Genomic DNA, 10,259 nt, shown 5'->3' on the forward strand with positions numbered 1-10,259 from the left:
GGATCAGAAATGCCCGAATTACGATGTCCGAATTACAATGCCCGAATACAATCAAACAGTCATACTAATTACTAATTACAATGCTCAAATGCTGCACAATCTTCGCGCAGGTCAGGTTCAGAAAAATGATTCTCATGCACATTTACATTGAACAACTAGCATGCCCAAAATAGGAATGAACATATTGTACATCTATCAGATCAATCATGGATCAGTGAAACTCATGTGCACTGAAGTATCACCAAACGAAAAATAGTTAGAAAAAACCAAAACGTGAACCTCCTGTAAATGTTCCAGAGGCCGGAGAAATTAGGGAAATCATCCAGCGGGAGGAGAACAACCCTTCCAACGGGGGAGAGGGTGGACTGCCGAGCATCAACGCAGCGAGGCAACACCCTTCGGGTGATTCGGTGCGGTAGGGGAATGGTGGTCGGACGCAGCGGCCGTAGGAGGCGATGGGGCGGGGGCGCGTCTACCGGAGGTAGAGAAGGAGAAGAGGATGGCAGAGGGAGGGAGGAGGCTCACCGGAGGGAAGGAGTGTGGCATCTGCGTCGGCATAAAGCGGAGGACTGCGGGGGAAGATGACCCGGGACTGGCGACAGGTTGATGGTGCTCAGAGATCCGCGGCGGTGGCGATTGGGGCACAGAGCCAAGTGCAGTGGCGGGATACCCAAGGGGGGAGGTGGGGGCGCCCATTCGCTGGGAGTTTGGTGGCTGAGGCAACACTGGATGGATGGCGGCGGCGACCACTTCGGGTGGATGTCACCGGCGGCAAGCTAGGTGGATGGAGGTCGCGCGGGGCCGGCGGGGAGGGGCTGCGCGGAGGGTTAGTGCGGGGACGGGCGACGAGGGGCCGGCCGGAAGGGCAGCGTGGAGGGGTAGTGCAGGGACGGGCGACGAGGGGCCGACGGGAAGGGGCGGGGCGGAGGGGCAGCGCGGGGCCGGCGGGAAGGAGCGGCGTGGAGGGGTAGCACGGGGCCGGCAAGATGGACCGGCGCGGAGGGGTGGCGCGGGGCCGGCGGGAGGGGCGGCGCGAGGCCGGCAGGAGCGGCGGCGCGAGGGCAGATTCGCGGATGGTGGCGGGCGTCGTCACGGGGATGAGAAGGTCGTTGGTGATGGAATGGGCCGTTCGGGACGTCCAGAACGAGTGGGTAGATTGCTCTGTTTTTTCTCTGTTTGGATCTCAGTAACATCCCATCGCTTCTATATAGACCACCGTGATCCAAAAAACTATTCTGATCACAGGATCAGAAAAGTGCTACTATATATATATATATAGGGTGGGTCTATTATGATGACACCCCTTAAGACCTTATTCTAATAACATTTTTCTTATTCTGATAACAAACCCCACAGCGCACCTCTGACCCACCGAAAAGAAAAGGCAGTCAATGCCCACTCCTCCTCATGCCCACCCATCGCAGCTTCTTCGTATCTCTGCTTCCCCCACTACCGCACCACCTCCCTCCCTCCCCGCACCGCGGCAACCGGCGCCGATCTCCCTGCTCCCCCGCCCCGCTCACAGCCTTCCTTCCCTCGCTGGTGAGCCATCCCTCCCCCGGTCACTTCCTAGATCGAGCCGGTGCCGGATCCAGCACCCCTCCCCCTCCCCCCTGCGTCGACTAGCTGCCGGATCCGTGCAGTCCCCTCGCCGGTGAGTCACCCCTCCTCCGCCCGCCATCCTCCCGCGCCTACCCAGCGTCGGATCCGCGCGACCCCGTCCCCACCAACCGCCGGGTCAGGGTACTGCGCTATTACTCACTTCCTTCTTCTCCCCCTCAGGCCGTCGTGTCTCCCACTGCTCCCCCATGCCTTGCCAATGAACCGGCCATCCTCTTTGCGCCTTGTCAGTGCCCAGTGCGTGAGGAGTGCAGCGCCGGACTCCCCAACCTCCTTCAAGAACAGATCCGGCCTTCCCCTCGGCCCTTCTCTGACTCTGTGTCGTGGCCGCACTGCACACTGCTGCACGCGCAGTCCACACCCCGATGGCCTGCCCCCATGCTCACGCGACACTGGCTAAGATGCGTACGGTGGTTCTCTTCTTCCACAACAAGAGGAAGGTGCGGTGTGGCTACGACATAGTTGAAGTTCAGGATATTGTTATTGCTTTCTCAAATTTTGCTTGGGAGTAGTTCGACGAGCGCAGATGTGCAGCTTCGCCAGCGCGATAGTGGAGGAGGCAGTACACTTTGCATCTTGCAGTACGAACCCCATCGCGTCGTGGTGCAGTCAACCACAACGCAGAGCCTTGAAAATTTGTTCGTGCTATTTAGAGTTCTCTCAATGTGTAGAAGATAATTATTTCACCTTTTTGAAGTCCGCTTTGTTCTTGGTTGTGGCACGCAAAAAAGGTGATGCAGTTTTCTCGGTTAGCAATTGCATTTTTGCGGCTCTTTTCCCTATAAAATGTTGAGTCCTGATGTTAGATTACAAAATAAAGAACACATGTGGTTCACTCGCGGGAGCAGTGCGGCATGTGGCTGTTGCAGTGCACGGGCCCTCGAGGTGCAGTGCAGCGTGCGTGCAACCCGGCTGTAGGAGAGCCAGGTTGCATTTTGATTTTGTTTTTCAGGTGGTCATTACCAGATTCGGGGTTGCAAAAAGTAGTGTGGGCTGCTTCAGGTGAGCTCGCCTCCAGCGCATCCGTGGATTGCGGTGCATGCGTGTGTGCAGTGCATTGTGTGTGGGCAGCAGCTCGCAAGGTCTCATGCGCTTCATCGTGTGCAGTTTCTTGCACGGACGTGTAGTTCTGCGCCACATTCCCGTTCTCACCTCAATCTACAGCGGCCTTGTCAACAACCTACGCGTTCTACATGAAATAGTTCTTTTTCTTTTGAGTCAAGTTGTGTGTGATGTGTTGTGTGTTGGACTAGATGCAGTATCGACGGCGACGCCGTGTAGCTCATTGGCGGTGTACGTGTGATCCGACAACTAGCAGCGTGCAGTTCGGTAGCCCCCTGATGCATCTTATTTTGCAATTATTTTGCTGTGTTCTGTGATCTCTGTGTGCTATCAAAAAACTCGGGTGTGTTTTGGTGCAGTTTGCTAGTATACCATCTATAGTGCAGTACCCATGTCTTCAATAAATTTCTTTGAACAGATAAAAAAATGAGTTCACTCCATTTGTGTAGCATCTCATTACCCCTGCTGCATGAAGTGCAATTTGTTTCGTGTGTCTCAAATTTCAGTCGACTACAGCAACAAATTGCAGTGTGTTTGGTCCTCGGATGTGGTTCACTCTTAAGAGTGATGCCGTTCACTTGCGCCTAGCATGAAAAATAGCGAATCAACAAAAAATAGTAAAGCGGTTCACTTCAATATATGATGTGGTTCACTTGCCCTAGTCTCTGCGGTCCACTCTCGTTCATAAAAAAAGTTAAAAAAACAACAAAAACTCCTATGAGAAAAATAAAGTCCGACAAAAGAAATTATGCAGCTCGCTTGCGAGTCCGATCCAGTGCGGTTTTCATTCTGAAGCAGTGCGGTCAGCTGTATGATGTCGTTCATCTCGTAAGTGCAAAAAAATTGTTACGGAAGCGAAGAAAAGTAATGCGGTTCACTTCTTGGTCGTGTTGAGGTTCATTTACACCAGATGTGAAGTGCACTCTACTTTCTCGTCCTTGAAAAAATTACATTTGAATAAAAGAAACCATGCAGTTCTCTTACCCGTCTGATGCAGTGCGGATCTTCGTCCAAAGCAGTGCGGTTTTCAGTCAGATGAAGTACCCACGTCGATTTAGGTGTCGCGAAAAACAGAGTGTCCGTATTTCGGTAAAATCGAAATTCCTCTTAAACCGTAAAGAATTAGAGAGAGTGTTCTACATGAAAAAGTTGCGGCTCATCGATATCTTCCCAATGGCATACTGTTTGAATCATTCCGACCAGCGGTTTGTAAAAATTTCATGAAAAACGGCCGCTGCCTCTCGTCATCAATCGCACGATTTTCAAAATTAACTAAAAACCGTAAAGAATCTCGAAACCATTTCTACATATGAAAGTTGCGCCTTGTCCATAGCTTTCCAGCAACATATTACACGCCTCGTTTCGACGAACGGTTAAAAACTAGAGCGAAAACAGTAACGAAAATTTGAATTTTTTTGAAAAACAGAATTCCGCGATTTAGTAAATTTGAAACTGCTCTTAAACCGTAACGAATTATAGAAAGAAATAGATATGAAAAAGATGCGCCTCGACGATATCTATCCAACGGTGTATCATTTGCTTCATTCCGACGAGCGGTTTAGGAAAAAATTGTGAGAAAACGCTCACTGCCACTCGTTGTGGGCCGCACCATTTTCAAAACTGCTCTTAAACCGTGAGGAATCTCGAAAAGTATTCAACATGGAGAAGTTGCGCCTAATCCGTAGCTTTCTAACGGTATATTACACGCCTCGTTCCGATAAACGGTTAAAAATTAGAGCGAAAACAGTACCAAAAGAACACTATGCGCAGTTTTTCCGACACGAAGTTCACTAGTCTCTGTAATGCAGTGCTCTTGTTAAAGAAAGTGTAGTGCTCTCGCATTGAGCATGCAGTACGGAAGTGTTATCAGAATAACTATTCTGATAATATTATCAGAATAGACGGGCTGCGTGTTTGTATATATATATATATATATAGAGAGAGAGAGAGAGAGAGAGAGAGAGTAGCACTATTCTGATCATGGGATCAGAATAGTTATTCTGATCATGACCGGCCCTATATAGGTTGAACCGGATGTTCCCCAACTCAGAGAAAACCAGGACGGTCCAACAAACCCCTTCGACCGGCCCATTGCCCACGCCTTGACCTTCCCGTGATCCCCCACCTCTGCCCGATCCTGCCGACCACCTCCCACCGCCGGCAACCTGGCTCCGGCGCTTCACCCCCTCCCCCCGACCTGACGCTCCTCTTGCCCCGCCAGACCCCCGCACAGCCGGATCCCCGCACCCGCGCCGTGGCCGCGCTAGATCCCCGCATGTTGCTGCCGGCCCAGGAACCCCCAAGTACACGACAACGACAGCCATAACGCACTGTCCTCCACCTGCTGCCGGATCCCCACATCGCGTCGCCGCCAAGTCCGTGCATCCCACCATGCCAGCAACCTACGATGGGGCTCCTGCCTTCCACCTTCTCCTTGCTGCCCCCGCCTCCTCCCGCCTTCTGCCTCATCCCGGTGGGGCTCCGCCACCGTCAGCCTCCTCTCGGTGGGGCTCCACCACCGCAGCACCATGTACCTCACCCTGCCACGACGCGAATCCACCCCCGGCAACCAGGCCGAGCGCGACCTGGCTCCTGTTGCCCCCGTCCGTGCCCGGCAGAAGTTCAAACCATGTGTGCATCCCCGTTCGTGCTTCTCCGGTTGTCGTCCTCGTTCAACTGTTTGCACCCGACCAGACCCTGCATCTTGAATGGGTGCCATCTCCCTGCCCTGCTCCACCTGAGCTCTGTCATCCATTTCCACTCTCACTCTTTGTTGTGTTCTTCAAATAGCATCTACGAAGTGGTTCTTTGCTGCCCACTAGGTGTTTGTGCAAATGCCAGAGGGAGTTGGAACAAAATTTACATGTTTCTTGCATCGATGAGGTAGTTGTAGAGATTTTTTTTCTTTTTTGAAATTACCAGGACGCTCACCACCGCAACCGCCCAGATCCCCACTTCCACCATGCCCCAACGAAGTCCAGGCTTCCTTTTTTAGATGGTTCAAATTGTTTTTGGTTTAGTTTCTTCTTTACTTTGTCAGTTGCTATCTTAGGTTCCGTGAAAAATGTCAACAAATAGGTATTCATGATAAGAACACAAAAGATGCTGTGATAGATGTAAGTTTGCGCGAAGAGCTGCAGTTGTATATTTTGGTACTTGCTATATTGCAGAATAAGTGTTTGTTACAATTGTCATTCTGTCAAAGAACTATTCTTCAGTATATGTTCTGAAAATTTCAGGTGTTGTGTGCCTGGTCTGAATCGTTTTTCCTTTGTTTCTCTCACTTTTGCTCCCGAATAAAACGTAGCATGTTGATATTCGCACTAGATGATGAATAGTTCCAAAATCTTCGGTTTAGACTTCAGAGATGTTCTACTATGACTTTAGAGATGCGCAGATGCTGGTGCTAGTGCAGATGATCAGGAAATAGTTCTGCTATGGCTACATGACAAGTTCAGATTTTAGAAATGTTAACTCTCGAAGTTCAAATTTAATAAAATGTAGAGTTTGAGGAAATTGTTATGCGTGTACAAAAGGAAAATTATCATGGATTTTCCTGTTATAGAAAAAAAGATCACCAAAAATTGAAAGTAAAATAATAAAGTCGTTTAATATTTGTAACAAAAAAAACATATCTTTCATGTTTTAAAATAACCACAAGAAGGTCAAATTAAAAAAACAAAACCATTCAAAAAAAGTTTATAAAAAACTACTTTTCTTCGTTTCTACGAAAATGTTGAAGTTCAATTTAAGAGACAAATTGGTTTAAAGTTTGTTACAAAACTAGGGTTTTTCTGTTACAAAAAGAAATAAACAAAAAGTCCAAATTAGAAAAATAAAGAAGATTGATATTTATAAAAAAACACAATTTTTCCTTGATACGAAAGAATAAAATGAAGAAGTTCAAATTAAAATAAATGGGTAGTTTGATATATAAAGAAAACTCAAATTCTTTCCGTTTCTAGGGAAAATAAAAGTATGAAGTTCAATTTAAAAAACATTTGATTCTTATTTTAAAATATTACTTTTATAAGGATAATACTAAAGAAGTTGAAATTAAAATAACAGAGAAGTTTGAAGTATATAAAAACTCAGATTTCTTGCAAGTTCACGTGCACCTCCGTGCACGGTTTAGAATTTATATTGCGGGACGTCCGACCTCCAATTACATGTTTTAAAATGGCAAATAAGGCGTCCCACCTTCAATTGCGTTTAATTCGACATATACACAAAAATGTGATAGAAGTTCATAGTGAAAACAACGAGAAGTTCATGTACTACAGGGAATGCATTTCAGGTGAGAATAAAAGTATAAAAAAATAAAAGCTTAAAAGGTTTGTTGAAAGAAGTTCAAGTGCTCTGTCCGGAGAAGTTCAAATATTATTGCGAGAGAGGTTCACCTTATATTTTGATGTTCGAAAACACAAAAAATAAATTGTTTTTTGCGTTTTAAAAGAATTCTCTCAGTCAACAAAGAAGTTCAGTTATTATTTGGGAGAAGTTTGGTTTCCAAAAGAAAAACAAAAATTCAAATTATAGAAACGGAAAAAGTGCATGTACTACATGGTGTGTGTTTAATATGAGAAAATAAATTAAAAAGCAAGGTCCAATTTTTTTTGTGATAAGTTCAAGTCCTCGGTCGGCGAAAGTTAAAAAAATTATTGTGTGAGAGGTTTGTACAAAAGGATTATCATTTGAATAATACTCATGAATGGATAAGAAAATTACAAACGAAAATACATCACAGAAGTTCAACATGAAAAAAGAAGGATGTTCAACTACTATGCTGAATGAATTTCGGATGAAAAACTTTTAAAACCGCCGCGAGTATGAAAAAATGATCAACACGGGAAAGTTGCGTGTTCACAACAACTTTCCATCGGTATATCACTCGTTGAATTCCGAGGAGCTGATGGAGAGCTATGAGTAGTGGATGGAGATCTGCGAGCAAAAAAAAGCACGTCGAAAACAGAGTGAATTTCAGGTAGACATGCCGAGAAGTTCAGGTTCTTCACGCGGTGCATTTTTGAAGAATCTGTTTCGCGATAAAGGCAGAACGAATGATCTCGCCATTTTCGCTATTACTTGAAAACGGCTAGGAATCAAAGAAAACCATCAACATGAAAAAGTTTCGCATTTTTCGTAGCTTTTCAACGGGATATTATTTGCGCCTTTCCGTTAAAGTTTGTAGAAACTACGGAGAAAATACGTTTTTCGCCATTTTCGAAACTGACTTAAAACCGTAAAAAATTGGGAGAAACAATACATACCAAAAAGTTTCGCATTTGTTCAAGCTTTCCAACACCATATCATTTTCTGCATTCGGACACACGGTTAAAATATTAGCTCAAAAATACAAACTCGGTAGGACTTGGACCATTTTCTAAATTACTCTTAAACCATTCAAAATTAGAAAAAAACTTTCAAGATGAAGAAGTAGCGCATTTTCATAAGCTTTCCAACGCCATATCATATGCCTCAATTGGATTAGCCGTTTAGAAATGACATCGAAAATACGAACTCAGCTGTTCGGTTTACGAAATTTTACGTTTTTTTCAAATTACTCTTTAACCACTAGCGACCCGACCTCGGATGGTCAAGTCTCTGTGCTTCAGTGTCATCCCTGGATCGGTAATGCTGACACACACATTACTCAAAGGATTTATAACAGAGTAGCAATCACACACTTATTACATCGAATGTCTCCGAAGAGAACTTATTACATGAATATGGCTTAAGGCCATCTAATGCGATAACAGCGGAAGGCTTGGAAGATAAAGTGAGTCCATCAACTCCAACGGCATAGCTGAGCCGCACGGCAACGACCTAACGAACCTTACTCCTCGTTTGAAAAGTCTGCAACATAATACGTTGCAGCCCGAAAACGGGTCAGCACAAGGAATATGATGGCAATATAACACAGTAGAGCAGAAACAGAATAATGCTATCACTACATGCATATATGGCTGGTGGAAAGCTGTATTGTTATAGTTTTTTGCGAAAAGCCATTTTTCCCTACAACAAAGGAATAGATTTTAATTTAACTATCATGGTGGTTGAAACATTATTGAGAAGGTAACCCCAACTCAATCCCAATTAAAGTGATTAACAACCCAACAATATTAATTAAACATGGTGAGATACATGTGATAACCCAAGTACTAGATACTCAAGAATTGTCCATAACCGGGGACACGGCTAACCATGATTAGATTGTACACTATGCAGAGGTTTGTGCACTTTTCCCCACAAGACTCGATCGCCTTCGTTGGATTTCTCGCACTACATGTTGTTTGAGAAACGGATGACCGAGACACAATCTTTCAGAAACGTTAACTCTCTACTCCGGGTAGACCATACCAAACCTACCAAAAACCCACTACCTGCTGATCTACCTCTTCAAGAGCTTCACGTAACTTACTCAACTATGCTAGAGCCCATAATAGCTTGTGGCTGCACACGGAAGTTTCTAGCATGAATCATCTCAGTTCCCTTTTATCCTGGGTGGTGGTCCATAGGAAGATCACACGGGTACCCCGGGATTTCCAAAAAAATACAGACAACACTGGGTTCCCCAGGTGCCTCAATCCACCTAGTTGTTTGATTAAGTTCCCACCTTAAGTTGAACCATTAATTAACAATCTCACATCTGTCATGAATTTCACTCAAACCCAAACCACGTCTACGAGCATAGCATAGAAATATAAGCAATACGTAGAAGTAACTCCCAAGGGTTTGAATGTAACAGGGCAATAGGTTCTACCTCAACAACTACTTCCCAACCCACAAGTTAATGACATCCTAATCATGCAATGTTTGAGGATTGGAACCAATGCATAAAAACTGGGTAATAATGGGATATGATCAAAGTGTTACTTGCCTTGCTGACGAATCGTGAATCCTAGAGACTCGTAGTAACACGCTTCGCACTCCGGGAATTCTATCGCAAGGAAACAATAACATACATAAGTAACAAGCAACGATGCACAAACAAAACTCAAATAAGAGAGGTTGACCAGAAAGTACAATTTAAGAACTCCGGTACGCAAAAAGAATCAAATCAAACGGAGCAACGAAAGTTAAACGGCGAAAGAAAGAAGCTTCATTTACTAATCTGAAACTAGGCCAAATTTTACAGTAACAAAAACTTGTTTGAGTTGATTAAACAAAAAGAGGGTTTCGAGACGAAACTCCAGGCGCTTGAATCGCCTGATTCCGATAAACGAGCGAGAAGAAAAACAAAAATTAAGATCGGATCCGAAATCACGATCAAAAAAACCGCAGAATAAAATCGAGAAAAAGAAAATCAACGAACAGATTAACGAACGAACGTTCGTTATCTGGATCTAAACGAAGAACATGTTCGTTAAAATGAATGAACGAGCGAACGCTCGCTAAATAAATAAACCGGAGAAAAACCGATCTATTTAGAAAAAACGAAAACTAGGGTTTCTAAAAAAACCCAAATGGTTTTTCTTTAGAAAACTGGGGCGGTGCGGCGGCTACCTTGGTTCGGCTCCTGCGGGGCTCCGGCAGGGCGGCGTGGGGTGGCGGGGCTGCGGCGGCGGCGGCGGGAG

General features: G+C 45.3%; 1 long non-coding RNA gene across 1 annotated transcript; it reads left to right on the forward strand.

Moving 5' to 3' along the window:
- Window positions 1-2,005: 2,005 nt before the first annotated feature.
- Window positions 2,006-2,329, forward strand: LOC123130599 (uncharacterized). Its single transcript, XR_006463905.1, has 2 exons — window positions 2,006-2,128; window positions 2,180-2,329. It is a non-coding gene; the product is annotated as an uncharacterized lncRNA (long non-coding RNA).
- Window positions 2,330-10,259: the final 7,930 nt, after the last annotated feature.

The sequence above is a fragment of the Triticum aestivum genome, chromosome 6A (genome assembly GCF_018294505.1).
Source record: "Triticum aestivum cultivar Chinese Spring chromosome 6A, IWGSC CS RefSeq v2.1, whole genome shotgun sequence".
Classification (NCBI taxonomy): Eukaryota; Viridiplantae; Streptophyta; class Magnoliopsida; order Poales; family Poaceae; genus Triticum; species Triticum aestivum.